This window comes from Hemicordylus capensis, chromosome 8, assembly GCF_027244095.1.
Source record: "Hemicordylus capensis ecotype Gifberg chromosome 8, rHemCap1.1.pri, whole genome shotgun sequence".
Lineage (NCBI taxonomy): Eukaryota > Metazoa > Chordata > Lepidosauria > Squamata > Cordylidae > Hemicordylus > Hemicordylus capensis.
Window position 1 is genome coordinate 20535912 of NC_069664.1, and position 18945 is coordinate 20554856.

Sequence of the window (18945 nt, forward strand, 5' to 3'; positions counted from 1 at the left end):
CCGCCCATATTGTCCATTCATCCCTCCTCGCTGCGGAGCGCGCATGTTGTGTGCCCGCAGCAGAGCCACCGGGCAGCAGGAGCCGGGACTAGAGCGGCTGGAGGGAGAGGCGAGAGGCGAGGACCCCGCCCCTTCGGCGCACGCCCCGGGCCCGAGTTCCTCGCCGCCGTCCCCCCTACCCCCTCCCCATCCCGACGCGCCAGCTGACCCGCACGGCAGGCTGCTGCTCTCTGCGCAAGCGTGCTGGGGCGGACCGCCTTCCCCCGTCCGCCCCATCCTCACGCCCCGCTCCCTCTCTGTCTCGCCTGCACCAGCACCCCGTGCTAACTTTGGAGAGTGTCACACCATTTTGCAAGCCTAAAAAAGGGGGGGGAAATTAGGAAAAAAAATCAAATAAGAAATGGCAATAGTCATGCCGACGCCAGCCGTGGCCAGAGGCGCTCACTGCCTGCCCAGGCTTCTCTGAAAGAAAACAAAAGATCGAGCTGGAGAGAGAGGAAACACACACCCCAAATCCCCTGTCACCATCGCCTCGTCCCCCTCGGAGTCCTCTTGGATTATGAGCCTCCCTTTTCTCCCTGGAAGGTCGTGAGCGGCAGATCTGGCGGATGGGAGCCCTTCCCGGACACCCAGATGAGCCGGCTGTCTGATGGTGAGTCCGCCTCCTGCTTGGGCTGTGTGTGCGTGTGTGTGTGTGGGTCGCTTTTGCACAGACCCAGCTGAAGCCATTCTCCCGGGTGGCCCGTTTTGGCAAGGGGAAGGAAGCCGATCTGGTGCTTGAATTCTTTCTCCGCAGCTTGCAAGCAGCGGTACGATTGGTCTCTCTCTCTCTCTCTCTCTCTCTCTCTCTCTCTGTGTGTGTGTGTGTATTGTGAGTGACACACTCTTCAGGAGTGGCTGGTTGGTCTGATCTGCCTTGCTTCTTATTTTTGTTTACCACTGGGCTAAAAATAACAACCACCACCAAAAAAAGGCCAAGCGGATTTAGAGGCTGTAAAAAGACACTGGCTTTGCTGCTTCTCCTCTCCTGCTCTCAGTTCCCTTCTCTAGAGAGCACATCTGCCACTGACTGCCTGTTGTGTCTGAAATGTGTTGGAACTTGCAGCCTGCCTGCTTCTCTTTGCTTTCCTCGGTGTGTGCGTTCCTCTGAACATCTTAATTAGAGATCTGGTGCTGAGAGAAACTGTCGGTGCTTTTGATGCCCTCTAAGAGGGCAATTGCTTAGAGGAGATGCTTCCCCTCCCCGCTCCCTGTTTTCTCTCAAGGGAAACCAGCTCAGCAGGGGAAAAAAGAACTTCCAGGCTTGGCATGGTTTGGAACTGGAGAGAGTGGAGCATCTCCTTTGTCATATATCAGTTTGCACAGGCATAACTGTGTCTGGCTGATTGGTTAAGGGAAAGGCCTTGGGGCAATCAGGAGGCATGAGTTGAAGAAGGGGCTCAGCTACCCAGAAGGCATGTGGCCACTGTAGACCTTTGGGAAGGGCAACCTGTTGACTTCTGGATGCACAAGAGTGTCCCAGGTCCATAAACCAGAAATCCATGAAAAAAAATTGTGTTTGTGGTGGCAGTTGGGATTGGGCAGCACTGCTAGTGAACGGGCCACTATGGACCTTGCTAATACGACAGGAGCCTTGCCCAGTTTCTTCTCTTAGCCTGGGGTGGTGCAGTCCTCGCAGGTTCCTATGGGTCCCAGAGCATGGTCTTAGGGCACATGATACATCCACCCAGCAAGACTTAGTGTGGTCATTGCCTGGATGGGAGACCCACGTATGCCCTCTTTGTGGGTGGGGCCATAGTTCAGTGGCAGAGCATCTGCTTTGCATGCAGAAGGTCCCAGGTTCCCTCCCTGGCGGCATCTCCAAGTAGGACTAAGAGAGACTCCTGCCTGCAACTTTGGAGAAGCTGCTGCCAGTCAGTGGAGACAATACTGAGAGAGATGGACCAATGGCCTGACTCAGTATATGGCAGCTTCCTATGTTCCTGTTTGCAAAGCGGCCTGAACAATATATGGCCAGATAACTTCCTAGTTTTCTTGGTGTCCCATTGACATTTTCAGAATGGGTTGCCTTTGAGTAGTTTAAACGGGCCAGTAATTAGACTGGTTTCAGTAGTTAGTTGTGAGGAGATGAAATGGTCACTTCCTCTTTAAGGCACTGGAGGCCTGAGTCCGTCAGATAGAAGTATTTCTATTAGGATTTCTTGTTGTCCTATCCTAGTTTGGAACCACTTTCGCTCTCCCCAGCTGCTCTGCTCTGCACTCTCCCAAATGGCCCTTCCAGACATCACTGTTCTGTCACATACACTGCACTCTTACTCTACAGCAGCAGTTCCCAAACGTGGGTTCCCAGATGTTGTTGGACTACGACTCCCATTATCCCCATGTGGCTGAGATGATGGGAGTTGTAGTCTGACAACATCTGGGAGCCCACCTTTGGGAACCATTGCTCTACAAGTTTGCTCAAGCAGGGGTGTTTGCACATCGCACATGTCTGTTTTTGAGAGTGGGTGTACTATACTGTAACGGCTAAGAAACGGTGCTCCGAATCCGGAAGTTCCTGGTTCATAGCGCAGAACACTTCTGCTTGCTTTAAGCTCACTCAGAAGATGCCCTCAGCCCCCTATTGGCAATATAGGAATAATCATATTTACAAAGTTGTTAGGATTTAAAAGTTAATGCATGTGAAATGCTTTGAATACTCGAAAGCAATATACAAAGTGTAGTTTAATTATCAATAGTACTTACTACTACTACAATATATCAAATGTAGTTACTACTACTAATCACTTAATGACTTGACTAGCAAGCCAGAGGTTGCTGTTTCGAATCCCTGCTGGTATGTTTCCCAGACTATGGGGAAAAAGAATTCCCAGATTCTATCGGGCAGCTGCGATATAGGAAGATGCTAAAAGGCATCATCTCATACTGCGTGGAAGATGGTGTTGGTAAACCCCTCCTATATTCTACCAAAGACAACCACAGGGTTCTGTAGTCGCCAGGAGTTGACACTGACTCGACGGCACACTTTACCTTAGTTGCTACTGCGACAATGAATATTTACATACCGCTGTTCAACTGAAGTTGACAAAGCAATTTACATGGAAAAATAAATAAGACATAAATAAGACAGTCCCCTTTCTCCAAAGGGCAGCATTCATTCATTCATTCATTCATTCATTTCATTTCTAGACTGGCCTCCTCCAAAGGCCCAACAAGTTTAAAACTCATCAAAAACAAACACCATTTAAAACACACAGTTTAAAACAATATACAAAACATTTTCAAAACAGTTCAGAACCATTTGAAACCAATTAAGAACAAATTGAAAAACCTTGGGAGGCCAGGCCAGGCCAAACAAGTAAGTTTTTAGGGCTCTCTGGAAGGCCAACAATGAGCTCAGACTACGGATATCTGCCAGGAGTGCATTCCATAGGCCAGGAGCAGCTACAGAGAAGGCCCAGCTCCAAGTTGCCACCAAACGTACCGGTGGTAACTGGAGATGGACCTCTCCAACATGTGATGGGGATATAATGATATAATCATTACTGTATATAGCTAGGTATTGCTTGTCCATATTCCTGCAGTTAATGGATTGGAATCTGATGGATCCTGTCCATAAAGGACATTTTGGGTACCTTTGCACACTCACCAGGAGGTTCTCTGGTTCCCAGGGAATGTGTGCTTGCTGTGGGCATGTCTCCAAACCATCAACTGCTGGTTTCTGAGGCCTTTGCCCGACATTCTTTGCCCAGTTTCAAACTTTGGTTATGGAAGTCATTTGAAAGTTGAGCTGTGGGCGCAGGATCTTATAGTAGCAAGCATGAATTGTCCCCTTTGCTAAGCAGGGCCTACCCTGGTTTGCATTTGAATGGGAGACTACATGCTAGCACTGTAAGATGTTCCCCTTAGGGGATGGGGCCACTCTGGAAAGTGTCTGCAGGGATGAAGAAATTTTGGCTTAGTTTATCAGTCAGACAAAATATTTTACTCGCCAAGCTATGTTGGTACATTACTCATCAGCAGAACTTTTTTCACTCGTCGGGCATCATTTTTCACTCGTCACTGGCGAGTAGACTAGTGGATTTCTGCAGCCCTGAGCATCTGCATGCTTGCATTGCAGAAGGCTCCAAGTTCCCTCCCTGGCGTCTGCAAGATAGGGCTGAGAGCAGTGTTCCTTGTAACAGGGATTCCCAGATCCCTGTTGACTCTGACTCCCATTGTAGTCAAAGCATGATTGCAAAGCCTATTGTAACTAGCAGCTGGCAGCCAGGTTTGGACATGGCCGCCGGGAGTGCTCATTCCCCAGGAATCTGACTTCCTGGTGATTGTGAGAAGCTGCCTTTTGTTGGGGTTTGACGGTGTTATTCTCTGCTTGCTTGCTGCTTAGGCCATATTTGGTCCCTCCATCCCTTTCATTGCCCTTTTCTGCCATGTGGCTCAGGACAGAAGATTACCTGCCCCAGAGATATAAGAGCATTTCCTCTATAGTATGGAAACTGAGGGGGTATCATCAGCTGGAAAGAGAGATGGATTTAACTGTACACATATGTTCGCGAGGCATAATCCTTAGGGCTTAATCCATAATCCTTACCTGGAGGACCTAATCTAAGCAATCTTTGGACCTTTTTTCCATGGGCTGCGGAACCTGTGAAGGGTGGCTCTGTGCATATACTGAGCATGTGTTTCCCTCATCAGTGAATAACCACAGCTTTCGTTATCTCAAATTTGAAAGCAGGGCTTGCAACTTGGAGGGGACATAGTTCCTAGGGAGCCTTTGAATCCCTGCTTTCACCCCCTGAAATTAATGACATGAGCACACATTCAATCTTAATCATAAAGGTGGTTTGGGGAAATCATAGGAGAACAGGTGGACTATTCTTTGTTTTTCTTACAACTTCTTCCTTGAATGGGACAAGTGCAAAATTGTAGCCCAGATGGCAACAGATAGTTAGACCATTCAGAAAAAAATATTTTAGCTTGTCTTGCAAACTGCTATTAAGGTAAGGCGGGGGGGGGGGGGCGGATTCAGGGAAAGAGAATTGCTTTATTGCTAATCCCCTGAGAATCCTGCATTGTGCTATAGACTGGGATCTAAAAATGTGAAAGAATAATAAAGGCAGCAATATATCTTTTGCTTTTAAAAGGTGAATTGGTGTGATGGTGGAAAGACAGTGTGAGAAACGACAGCGTAAGTGTGTATGAATGTGAACAATGCCTTTTGTAAAGTAAAGGTAAAGTTGTGCTGTCGAGTCGGTGCCGACCCCTGGCGACCACAGAGCCATGTGATTGTCTTTGGGGTTGACCATTGCTATCTCCCGTGCAGTATGAGATGATGCCTTTCAGCATCTTTCCTCTATTGCTGCTGCCCGATATAGGGGTTTCCCATAGTCCAGATGGCAACAGATAGTTAGACAATTCAGAAAAAAATATTTTAGCTTGTCCCAATATAGGGGTTTCCCATAGTCCAGATGGATCTTTCCTATATTGCTGCTGCCCGATATAGGGGTTTCCCATAGTCTGGGAAACATACCAGCAGGGATTTGAACCAGCAGCCTCTTGCTCCCTAGGCGAGTTACTTCCCCGCTGCGCCATTAGGTACCTTTTGTACTGAGCTCTAAATTCAGACCAACGTGCAAGTTAAAACTTCGGATTCCTTTTAACTTCTGTTGGGTGGTGATGGTTTCAGAGGGAGCTTTGTTGACAATGTGGTTAAAATGGTGTACGAAATATGCAAATGACTGAGAGAAGAAGTAATCCATGAGCCAGGCCCACAGATTTAGGCCAACGGTACCTATATCAGGCACTAGCAATATAGGACGCTGCTGAAATGCATCATCTTATACTGCGCTGGAGGAGGCAATGGTAAACCCCTCCTCTATTCTGCCAAAGACAACCACAGGGCTCTGTGGTCACCAGGAGTTGACACTGACTTGACGGCACACTTTACCTTACCATCTCAGGGGACAAATGCTCATAGTAGTTTCTGACAAGGTCCCTAGAGATGGGAAATAGATGATTGCATTGTTGCACTTACAGTCCCCACCTCTAAACCATTAGGGTAAAATTGGAGTCACTTTTGCACAGAGCAAAGGATTAGGGATGGGGTTAGGGTAACAATGAACAAATAGGTGTGCTCTCTCCATGGAGTAGTCTTTGAGGACATTCTTGCCCGTTTCTGTTTCCATTCCTCTGGCAACATTGATAAAACATAGTAATTTTAAAAGCTTTTAGAACATCATTGCAAATTGGCCGCTACAGGGCCGATGGCCAGGACAATAGAAACATAAGGCCCTGAAAACTGAATGTATTATAATGCTATCGCCTATTTTCCATCCCTAGGGCCTTATCGAAAATCACAATGAACCATGGGTGAGTGTTGGAGTTCATGTTTTGCATGAAGAAGGTCCCAGAGTCAGCCTCTGGCACTTCTAGGTAAAAGAGCTTGGATAGGAGGGCTGAGAGAGACTCCTGCTTGAGAGACTGCAAAAACCGTTACTGGTCATAGAAGGACCAGTCGTCTGATCTTCTATTAAGCAACTTTCTATTTAATAAGCTCCGTGGTGGGCATGCTGTCTCACAAGGCCAGGCCCGAACTAAGAAACATCGTAATCAACTTAGCTTCCTCTGCAGCATCCGGTAGTAGATTACTGTTGGGCACAGGATGTAAGGCTAAATATAAAATTCGATAAGAGGCCAGGGCTGTCTAATTTCTGAGAGTCACAAGCTTCAGATAGCTTGCGAGCTGTAACCATTCTAGTTGGGCCTTTTGTGTTGGGACGTTCCCCGCGAACTATCCTGAGATAACAACGCCTGCACCTTGCTTCAGCTTCTGACTTATTGACATGTTCAGGGGATTAATTGGAAATTGCAGTAAGCCATTAATTTGTGACAAGATGAGGGCTATTGAAGTTGACCTCTGATGATGTTGGGACTACAACTCCCATCATCCTCAGCCACAGTGCCCAAAAGCCATTGTGGCTGGGCATGCTGGGAGTTGTAGTCCAGCGACAACTGGGGGCTGGAGACTGCTGGTTCAAAGACACAGGGTCAGGGCAATCGAAATTATTGCTGCCATCGGTAGATAAAATGTTGAGCTAGTGGTGTTGTTAATTGGTCAGGTCAACATGAACATTCTTCTAAAACTGGGCGGGGGGGACTTGTTTATGGGTGTTTTCTTTACTAAAGTGCGTTAGTTAGACTTTGGAATTGGTATCTTTGGGAGGAATGTTGGAATCCCAGTATCTGAAATTCTGCAGCTTGCTCTTATTCATCTGAATACTGTAGGGAGAGAATTTTGTTCATTGTCCAAGGCCACCTTTACCATAGTGTTATCACGCCTAGGATGGAATAGCATTTATTGATTTAATTAGGTTTAAAAATAAAATTAAAAAACCCTCTTTTTTCACCATTGAAGAGGAGCCTTCAAGGCTCTTTTTACAGACTACATAACACAATCCACATAAACACCATTTCAGTATTTAAAACTGGGGAAACCGGTCCAGCAAGCAGAGGGAGAGAGATGACCGTGACCGAGCCTTCATCACAAGAGATCGCCACACTGTTGAGACAAGATAACTTTCAGATGTAAACCCTTGTAGTCATGAGTCTGCAAGGAGAGATGGTCTTGTGGTAGCAATCATGAATGGCCCCCTTTGCTAAGCAGAATCCACCCTGGTTTGCATTTGAATGGGAGACATGTGAGGACTGTAAGATGTTCCCCTTAAGGGGTGGGGCTGCTCTGGAAAGAGCACTTGCATGTAGAAGGTTCCAAGTTCCTTCCCTGGCAGCATCTCCAAGATAGGGCTAAGAGAGACTCCTGCCTTCAACCTCAGAGAAGCTGCCAGTCTGTGAAGACAATACTGAGCTAGATGGACCAATGGTCTGACTCGGTATATGGCAGCTTTCTATGTTCCTGTGATGAATGGGCAGAATGTAAGTACAATTTCCACAGACACTATTTTTGCATTTCCCCCTTTACCCATGCATTCTGGGAATCTCTGACCAAGGATTATGTGCCGGCCACTATCCTTCAGTAGTAGTTTCATGCATCCAGGTGATATTTGCTTATTGTGGCCCATTGCTGCTTATTAGTTAGAAAATTACTCGGTAATGGGAACCCAGCGAGGAGGCAATAAGCCTATTTCAGCTTGGCTGTAATTCAGTGCAGTTGCAAGCGGGTATAGCATCCAGGGTTCACAATTTGCTAATGGCATTTCCTCATTTTAGTACTGCAAACTCATTTAAAATAAAAGTAGCCCTTTTCCTCTGGAGGCTCCGCAGACAGTGCCATTATAGGTGATAAGCTTTTCACCAATCAGATATTACTTTGGTTCCCATTCTGGTAATTGCCCAACATGTTCTCTGTTAGTCTGTACAAAATTGACTCAAGTTTGAGAACCCCTGTTCTAAAAAGATAGGAGTCACAAAGATAAGACAAGGAGTATCCATAGGTCAATGATGATAGAAGGTCCCAGGTTCAGTCTCTGATATTTCTCATTAAAAGGGTCATGGGAGCAGAGCCATCAATTCATAATTTTCAAGGTTGCCACCAGTTCGTAGTGTTCGTGGCGTGATCATATTTCATCAGCTTTGCCCGTAATAATGAGAAATTGTGGACAGCGTTTACCCATATTTTTTATTCTTGTGAATTATTCATTGTAAGAAATGAAAGCTCGGTGAAGAACAGTGAATGGAGAATCAGAAATGAGATATCTGCAGCTTTAGTTGATCGATTGAGCTACAGAATGTTACAGTTGGAAGGGACCTTGGAGGTGCTCAGAGCAGGAATCTGCTACAGCAGAACATAGGAAACTGCCTTCTACTGAGTCAGACCATAGGTCCATCTAGCTCAGCATTGTTTACCCAGACTGGCAGCAGCTTCTCCAAGGTTACAGGCAGGAGTCTCTTTCCACCCAATCTTGGAGATGCTGCCAGGGAGGGAACATAGCCGTAACGGTGGCTGGGATTTGTAGTTTGTCAACAGTTGGCGTGTCAAAGCTTGACTACCCCTGTGCTCCAGCAAAGCAGAGGCCACTACTGCATGAGGCAGACAGTTCCACTGTTGGACATGAGGAAATTATTCTTAATCTATTGTCTAAATCTGCTTCCTTGTAATTTCCAGCGTGGAAATTCCTTGTAAGCCAGCGTGGTGTAGTGGTTAGAGTGCTGGACTAGGACCAGGGAGACCCGAGTTCAGATCCCCTATTCAGCCATGATACCTGCTGGGTGACTCTGGGCCAGTCACTTCTCTCTCAGCCTAACCTACTTCACAGGGTTGTTGTGAGGAGAAACCTACGTATGTAGTACACTGCTCTGGGCTCCTTGGAGGAAGAGCGGGATATAAAATGTAAAAAATAAATAATAAATAAATAAATTTCAACTCTTAGTACAAGTGCTGCCCTCTGGCAACAGAGAACAAGTCCTCTGGTGCAATGGCTTTCAGACTGTGTTCTGGAGAACCCAGGTTTTTAGGAAGTTTATTGGGCATTCCTCAGTGAAATGATCAGCTGTAATGGACAAGCTTCCTGACAGCTGGCTCACCCTACTAGGCCCGTCTTTGGCTCTGCGCAGTCCCAAGAGAGTTATGGATTCATCTTGGAACATACCGCTGGATTCCTTGCTAATCTGCAGTGGTTCTGTGACAGGTGTGGCCAATTGGGCAAGCGCTCCCTGGTGGAAGAAACTTCAAGATTCACTCCTCCAGTGCAGTGGTTTCCAAAATTTGTAGCAGAACAGCAGCTGGCTGGCCATTTATTTTGCTAGATGGATTAATTGCCAGGGTGCCTGGTTAATATTTCCATAATGGGAGCAAAAGTTTGGGAGGTATCTGGAAAGAGATTTCCCTTGGGTGTTAGTGATCAGAGCTAGGAAGGGGTGACACATACACCCAAATTAAGGGGAGAGGAGAGCTGGTCTTGTGGTCGCAAGCATGACTTGTCCCCTTAGCTAAGCAGGGTCCACCCTGGTTGCATATGAAAGGGAGACTAGAAGTGTGAGCACTGCAAGATCTTCCCCTCAGGGGATGGAGCTGCTCTGGGAAGAGCATCAGAAGGTTCCAGGTTCCCTCCCTGGCAGCATCTCCAAGAGAGGGCTGAGAGAGATTCCTGCCTGCAACCTTGGAGAAGCTGCTGCCAGTCTGTGTAGACAATATTAAGCTAGATGGACCAATGACTCAGTATATGGCAGCTTCCTATGTTCCTAAGTGGAGAGAGTTTGATGTAAGGTGTGTGTGAGGGGTGGGGGGTGGGAGAGGAAACACGTGCAAGAGAGAAGAAAACAGCAGCTGGCAATTTTGACAACAGATTGAAACAGAGAGAGGAACGTAGGAAGCTGCTTTATACTGAATCAGACCTTTGGCCCATCTGTCTCCGAACTGTCTTCACTGACTGGCAGCAGCTCTCCAGAGTTTCAGGCAGGAGTCTCCCCCAGCCCTACTTGGAGATGCCAGGGAGTAAACCTGGGACTTTCTGCATGCAAGGAGATGCTCTGCCGCTGAGTTAATGGCCCCATCCCCTAAGACAGGGGTTCCCAACCTGTGCTACTCCAGAAGTTGCTCCACACGTGATCTTCCGTCCAAAGGTAAACTAAGGGAAACACCTCTTCGCAAAGGGGACTCTCCAGCAGGCAGGTGGGGCTGGCCAGGTTCCCTTTCAGGACAGCTCTCTGCTAGTCCTGTTCTCTGTCTTGAGGAACCGCTGCTGTAAGAAAGTGTGAAAACCTTGTTCTGCTCCAGGCTGAGTTGCTTTGACGCAACCTTGCCAGATTGTGAAGTTTCTCACAGCACAGGGAAAGTTGGAGCACAAATCTTTAGGGAAAGGATTTAAAGAGAGTGGGGGAGAAGGTTGGATCTGTGCACTGAGCTTTGCGCCAGTGAAGCAAAGCTACTGTTGGCATCCACTGCTGTTAAAATGGCAAGGTGCCATATTTAACTGAATAGAAGACAACTCAGAATATACGATGATCTCCTTAAAAATAGGGGTTAAACAACATCTTTTACCTTTATTTGCCCCAAAGGAACGGGACTCTGAAAACCGCCCACGCCCCCAATTTATAACATCAAAGAACTGATTGGGGGCGGGGGGACCTGGTCTTGGATTCTGGTAAATACGGTATGTTTGCCCGATGATATTGTGGTCAAAGATAAGCATCTTGAAATCTTGCTGGTTTTGTCCCACTGATGGTTAGATTGTTCATAATTTGCATGGTCAAAAGGTGACAACCTTAGGGCTAGGAAAGGCCTCTGCTTAAGACTTGGCAAGGGTTGGCACCCATTGGTATGCCTAGTATTGATGGGTTGTTGTTGTTGTTGTTTTTAAATGGATTGCATGTATATCCCATTCTTCTCTTCTGTGAAAGAGGTCACAGGTGGTCTCCGCTCAGTGCTGGCACCAGGGGAAAAAATTGAAGTGGGGGGCAGAAAAAAGCTGCATAAAGATTTGAGTTGGGGGACCACACAAAATTGAGGGGGGGCATCCATAAAGTGCATTTATGGGTGGGCAAGCTGTGTCCCACATATTAGATTTTTGAAACAGAAATGAGGGATGGGGAGGCCACTTGCCCCCTCTGGAACCATTCTTGTCTCCCATCCAGACACTGTCCAGACCATTTTAACTTCAGTAGGACTGCTGTGTCTTGTGGTTTCAGACCATATCCCAATTCCATAATGGGTCAGTGACCTATGTTGGTACAAGAAGTTCCTCCTCTGTTTTCAGTATGTCTTCATATGTCCCAGAAGGGAGTCCTGCTGTTAAAATAGTATTCTCTGTGTAATACGTGAGCGTTGCCTGTTTTTTGCCCTTCCACCTGTATGTCCGTAAACATGGAAAAACAGCAACCAACCTCCCAGACTTGACATATGAGAATGCTACAGCACAATCCAGTTTCAAATCTGTTTAATATTGCTTTATAAATATATCCAAACGTAGGCATATCCACATGGTGGACTTAAACTGGTTCGGCAGTCATTCCCACTAGCTGGACAAATATTTCCTGTTGAATGCACAAGGTTTCTAACACAGAAAGAAGCCTCACCAACCTGCAGTTGCCCAAATTCTTTCTGTGGGAATCCATGACAGTCAAAGTGCTTCAAACTGATTTGCTCTTTCTTTGGGTGAAGATACCTTTTAATGTTTCTTTTAACAATAACGTCTAATGGAAGAGAAGCACCTTCTTTCCGCTAAGCTTGACTTTGCCTTTGGACCTCAGTAGGAGCTCAGTAGTAACAGTAGAAGAAGCCACCTAATGGCACAGCAGGGAAGTGTCTTGACTAGCAAGCCAGAGGTTGCCATAAATAAGAGTTGACACCGACTCGACGGTGCAACTTTACATTTTACTTCAGTAATAGGAGAATTGCTAAGATGGGGGAGAAGTTCGGGTTGAGTTTTGATTTGTCACCTTGCTGTGGATCTAGCTTTCAGGCAAACTTAACATGCTTTAAAATAAATTAAGCCGCTTAACCGTAACTTTCTGCCTTTTTCATCTTTTGAATGGAAGCTGATGAGAGTGCTGTATGGCAATAAGCAAGGTGGTTTTTTTTGTTTTTTTTTAAGATAACTGTTAAAAAAACATAGCCTCATTTCCCCAGTTTTATTTCAAAACTATTTCAATAGAACATTCTAAACTAGTGCATGGCACAGTGATAGGCTTTGCTCCAGTTCCTGTGTTGCAGTATGTTTTGCAACATTCCGCCCTTTGAAAATGGGTGTGTTCCATTTTCTGGTCCTTGGAGCTTCAGAAGCGAGGAAAACTCCAAGTCCGCATACTGATTTGAGCAACCAGCCAAATATATAGCTAGAGGCCTTTGTTTTTAATTTTAATTCAGCAGGACATCAAGTCCCACCTTCTCCTCTCTGCTTCTTTTTTGCAAATTGATCTGAACTTATTGGGAATATTGGAGATGGAGCTATGGGTCAATTCACAGATTCTCTGATTCGGAACGAGCTCTTTGCTTGCACAGTCCTTCCTTTTTGGAAACATTCTGATTCTCACTCCGATTTCCTCTCTTGCTTCTGATTTAGTGACAAATTATGGTTTGCCACTGTATCTGGTCTGGGGAAACGATGGTTTGTGGAAACTGTGGTTTGTTGTAACTTTGGGTCCCCCGACTACAACTCCCATCATTTGCAGTCACAATGGCTGAAGGCTGAGGATGATGGGAGTTGTAGTCCAACAATATCAGGGGACCAAACAATAGCACCACTTATGTGGAAGAATGTAGGGATGCTGCTTGGAGGCCCTTTTATGAGCCCCCGGACAGGTTCAAACAAACGACGGTTGGGCCGGTTCGAAGGCGGGGGATACCTTTAAGGGTGGGAGAGGGTGCTCTTACCCCTCCCGCCGTGTTTCCCCCACCAGCGCTACATTTCAAAAGGGTCTGGTGGGGCGGCAGCATACCTCCCTGCCACCCGGTTCCCGCAACCTCACTCCTGCCATGTTTCCCACACACACGTGGGGTACTTCCTGTCACTTCTGGTCCGATGAGGGGATGGGGTGGCAGGAAGGTACGCTGCCGCCCTGCTGAACCCTTTTGAAATGTAGCGCCAGTGGGGGAAACACGGTGGGATGGGTAAGAGCACCCTCCCCAGTACTTAAAGGTATCCTCCCCACCTTCAAACTGGCCCCTGGTGGTTCCATGTACATCCCCAGAAGAATGGTCCTGGAGCTATCACTGCATATATACTTTTGAAAATAGGCCTGCGTGCATTCTGTTTTGATTAGAGTACAGAAAAGCTGCAGAATTTGACCTTAACTGCAGATCTGCATCTTGAGAATTTCAATCGGTCATTAAAAGAACAAACCCTCAAGTTTCTAATCCTCACGGAGGTATAGTTAGTAAGTTAAGTAGGATTTCGATAGTTGGCTTCAGTGTGCTACATAATGCCTTATGCAGAAAATAATACATCTAGATTTGGGTTAACTTTCTCAGGATTTAACTAAAGAGAACAGGACGACACCACTTTCAAAGAAACATGGGAAGCCGCCTTATTCTGAGTCAGACCTTTGTCCATCTAGCTTAGTCCAAGTCCTTACTGACCATTGTGACTTCACAGAGCACTTTCTTAAGAGCCAATACGAATTAAGGAATTGTAAAATGTGTAGTGGAAGTGGAGCTCCTCCAGAGATCCTCCATGGCCGCTTTGTGTGGAGTATGCATAGCATATTGGCTATTTCGAGATTTTCAGTTTGTCAGGTTCTTTCTGTGGGCAACCTTTAAGCAACTCCTGCTTCCTGATAGATGTGCCGTGCAGAGTTTCAAAAGTATTGGCTCAATCTGATAAGGAAACTGCTAACACTAAGAAAAAGGGGGGAAAAGAGGTGAAGTTCTGAGTGATGGATTTAACATTTTCTATCCAATCCCCCCTCCCTTTACCTTAAATTAAACCAGGGTTTAAAAGGGTATTCTGGCTTGTCTGTTCTTATTAATATACTTTTAATCTTTCCAAAGTTCTCCACGCACACATTTTGCAGTCCAAAGCAAAGCACCACTCCCTCCCCTCCTTCCTCTTTCTTTAGATTGAAATCATACCTCTTGTTTTCTTCTGGCTTTACAATCTCTTCCCTTTCCTTCAATTTCTGTTGAACGGCACCTCCTTAATCTGTGCCTGCTTAGAAGAACAAATGTGAAATCTGCTATTTCCGCTGGGTTCTTGCTCCATGCACTTGTAAAGATACCAAGCACGGTCACTTGCAAGTGTGAAATGTCTCCGGTTCTGTTGCTTGAACTGGCCTCTTCACCTTGCTTCATGGGATTGCTGGCCCTGCATAGGCAGGTCACTAGATCTTGAATCCAAAGCATGAAAAATGAAGAAAACCACTAAAGGCACAACTAGCAAGGAACTAAATTTCAATGAGATTAAATTTATTTATTTATCCCCTTATCTAAATTTAAAGGCATAATTTCCCCCCTTATCCTAATGCACTGGGATGTTGGCGAAAGAAGTATAGAGAAAAGTCCAATATTTAGATGGTTCATTTCAAAAATGAGTAGGTAAGAGCCCAGCTGAGGCATTCACCGTCCTTCTTTCTTCTTGCCTTGCCACAATTTGTCATATTCAGACAAAATGGGAAACTGTTGTTCATTGCGAACTGTGACTATATACTTCCTCTCTACATAGGAAGCTGCCTTATACCATTGGTCCATCTAGCTCAGAATTGTCTACACCAGGGATTCTCAACCTTGGGTCCCCAGATGTTGTTGGACTTCAGTTCCCATAATCCCCAATCCTAGGTAATTGGGGATGGGGATTATGGGAGTTGAAATCGAATAACATCTGGAGACTTGAGGTTGAGAATCCCTGGTCTACACAGGCTGACACTGGCTTCTCCAAGGTTACAGACAAGCGTCTCTCCCAGCCCTACCTACTACAACAACGATGACGACAAATATTTATATACCGCTCTTCAACAAAATTCTCAAAGTGGTTTACATAGAAAAATAAATAATACATAAATAAATTTAATACATAAATACCTGCAGATGTCAGGGATTGAACCTGGGACCTCTCTCCTTTCCTTGTGCTTGGGGGTGGAGGGATTGACAACCATGGCTTGTCCCCTGCTAACTGGGCAAAGAGGCACCTTTTTAACGTGGTGATCCTCTTTATTTAGCAGGGGGAGGAGAACTGGCCCTATCCACCTCCAGCACAGTTCCTCCAGTGACTGGTGCTGATGTCTATCTTACGTTTCTTTTTAGGTTGTGAGCCCTTTGGGGACAGGGCTCCATCTTATTTATTTGTTATTTCTCTGTGTAAACCGCCCTGAACCATTTTTGGAAGGGCGGCATAGAAATCGAATGAACAACAACAACAACATCAACATCATCTGAATGGCCCAAGTGACATTTGTGGCTGCAGTTATCCCACAGGAACATAAGAAACTGCCTTCTACTGAGTCAGACCATTGGTCCATCTAACTCCTTATTGTCTGCTCTGGCTTCCCAAAGTTTCAGGCAGGAGTCTTACCCAGCCCTACCTGCCAGGGAGTGAACCTAGGACCTTCTGCATGCAAGCAGATGCTCTTCCACTAATCTTAGGGGAATATCTTCTAGCAGACAGCTGTAATCCTACAGGAACATAGGAAGCTGCCATATACTGCATCAGACCATTGGTCCATTCTAGCTCAATCTTGTCTGCATTGACTGGCAGTAGCTCTTCATGTTTTAGATAGGAGTTTTTCCTAGTCCTACCTGGAGATGCCACTGAAGGCACCTGGGGCCTTTTGCATGCATGAAAGCAGATCCACTACCACAGAGCTATGGCCCCATCCCCTAAGGGGGAATATCTTACAGGAGACAATGTTTACAGGTAGCCACCCATCCAAATGCCAACCAGGGCATGCCCTGTTTAGCAAAGGGTACAATTCATGTTCACTATCACAAGACTGGCTCTCCACCCTTGGCCCAGAAAGCCACGGCATCTCGAAATCTAACCATGGTGCCCAGAGTAGGTAGAATTATTTAATTAAATATTTATTAAATAATAATATATGCCCCAGGCAGCCCTGATTCTGTTCTAAGTATATGAAGCCCATTTCTCTTCCCCCTTCACTATGTCTGCCCATATGTCCATTAATTCTGCAAAGCATCCATTATCTGGATCCCAGATCCAAATAAAATTTGTCAACGACTCGATTAGAGATATAATGTGGTATATGTAATAACTCCTATTTCGTCAGTCATATGCATTTTGTAGACTTATCTATCTTTACCCAGTAACCGTATACCATTGTAAACCTAATGTCTATCTTTTGTAACAGGAAGTATGGTATTTTGGTTTTTCTAATGTTTTCAGTATTCTACCGCAATATTGAACTGTTTAGGGCCCTTTTTGTGGAAAACAGTGTTCAAAATGGCGGACTTGGCTCAAGAAATAAGGTCAAAAGCAAAATTCCTTTCCCTTTAAGCTAAAAAAATATTAATTGGGGAGAAAAGCCACTGAGCAGTTCTTCCAATTTTTAGTCTGGTGTTCTGATTATTTATAAGGAAGGTTTAGAAAGGTTCCTGACCTGTGGTGTTTCTGGAAATTTATTTGATTGTACATGTTCTTGCAGCGTTTCCTGTCAGCTCATTAATGTTTAGGGGTTTAAAAAAACACACACCAAGCATTCACTCTTATCCTCTGCAAGGAGGGGAAAAATTGTCATGTTTATGTGGAGAAATAGTTTGTGTATCAGTTATGGTAACAGTGTTGAGATAATGAATACAATTGAATGGCCTACTTCTGGTTCCTTTCTCTCTTTTTCTCCTTCCTTCCTCCTGACAGAAGCCGCTTCCTAGAAATATATTTTCTTTAGCCATTGACTATAAATCAACTCTGTTGCTTTTTGTAAATGTTCCTTCAAGTTTGCTCTGTGAAGAGATATTGTTGAACTGAAAGTGTTTGCAGAAAAGTCAAGAGTAAAGGGACTGAAAATAAAACTGCCGATAAAGTAATGCCCTTATACGAATCTATGGTGCGACCACACTTGGAGTGCTGTGTATAGTTCTGGTCGCTGCATTTTAAAAAGGATATCGCCGCGTTGGAAAAGGTGCAGAGAGGGGCAACCAAAATGATCAGGGGGTTGGAGCGATTTCCCTGTGAGGAAAGGATACAAAGTCTGGGTCTTTTTAGTTTAGAAAGAAGGCGGTTAAAGCAGGGGTGGTCATATTAGGGGGTTATAAAATTATGTATGGCATGGAGGAGGTGGATAGAGATTAGTTTTTCTATCTCATAATATTCCCTGCAAACTGGGCAAAGAGGCACCTTTTAAACATGGTGATTCTCTTTATTTCGCGGCGGGAGAGGTAACTGGCCCTATCCACCCCCAGCACAGTACCTCCAGTGACTGTTGCTGGTGTCTATCTTACGGTTTATTTTCAGACTATGAGCCCTTTGGGGACAGGGATCTATCTTTCATTCTTATTGATTGATTGATTGATTGATTTACTCTATGTAAAGTGCTTTGGAAACTTTTGTTGAAAAGCGTTATATAAATATTTGTTGTCGTTGCCGTTATCGCTGGTGTCTGTCTTATGTTTCTTTTTAAGATTATGAACCCTTTGGGGACCAGGAGTCCTTTTACTTATTTATTTATATCTATCTATGTAGACCGCTTTGGGAACTTTTGTTGGAAAGCGGTATATAAATATTTGTTTTATTCGTATTAGAGAGAACCCAGGGTCATCCGTTGAATCTAAATGCTGGGAGATTCAGGACAAACAAAAGAAAGTACTTATTTATGCAGTGGAATTTGCTTCTGCCTGATGTGGTGATGGCCACCAATCTAGATGGTTTTCGAAGTGGATTGGACAAATCAATGAAGGATTGGGCCATCAGTGGCTACTAGCCTTGGTTGCTTTATACTGTACTTCTCAGGATCAGAGGTGACATGCCCTAAATATCAGGTGCTAGGGAGTGCCAGGGGAGGAGACAGTTCCTCTCTTTCCCCGCTTACTGGCTTCCTAAGAGCACCTGATTGGCTGCTGCATGAGGCAGAATGCTGGACTGGATGGACCCTGGCCTGATCCAGCACTGCTTTTCTTATGTTTGCTAATCTCTAGTGTTTATACAGGAAATGTTCCAATGGAATGAGAACAAGGATGAGGTAACTTAGTCCATTGGGTGGTGTGTTTTCCTCATGCCATACAATTCTTGGGTACTAGGCAACCTCAAGTTTGTAGTGTACATATGGCTCTCAAGTACTTTTAAGTGGCTTGTGGGTTAGGCTATTGAAAATGTCTTCTGTCATGGGTGGACGGGCAATGGGGAGTAGGTTGCAGACCTTCCTAGCTTACGAGTGCTTGATGGTGGTCTGTCTGAATGCTTCTAGAACCACAAAGCAAATAAAAATTAAGCCTCAGCTGTATTATGTGTCTTTAATATCATAATTTCCAAACTTCTGTGCGATTCAAAAGGACGAGTCCCACGGGTTTGCAGTAATAGCCACATGTTTAGTTCTGGCTTGTTAGTA

The 18945-nt window shown here is 45.3% G+C and overlaps 1 protein-coding gene across 2 annotated transcripts in view; it reads left to right on the plus strand.

Annotated features, from left to right (window-relative positions):
* Window positions 1–278: 278 nt before the first annotated feature.
* The window catches only part of ST3GAL4 (ST3 beta-galactoside alpha-2,3-sialyltransferase 4), a 148592-nt gene continuing 129925 nt past the window's right edge, over window positions 279–18945 (plus strand). The window contains exon 1 of one of the 2 annotated variants that reach the window (XM_053269224.1): window positions 279–652. The gene's annotated coding sequence lies outside the window, so the exon portion shown is untranslated. The remainder of the gene's footprint in view (window positions 653–18945) is intronic. The other variant, XM_053269230.1, reaches the window with a different exon arrangement.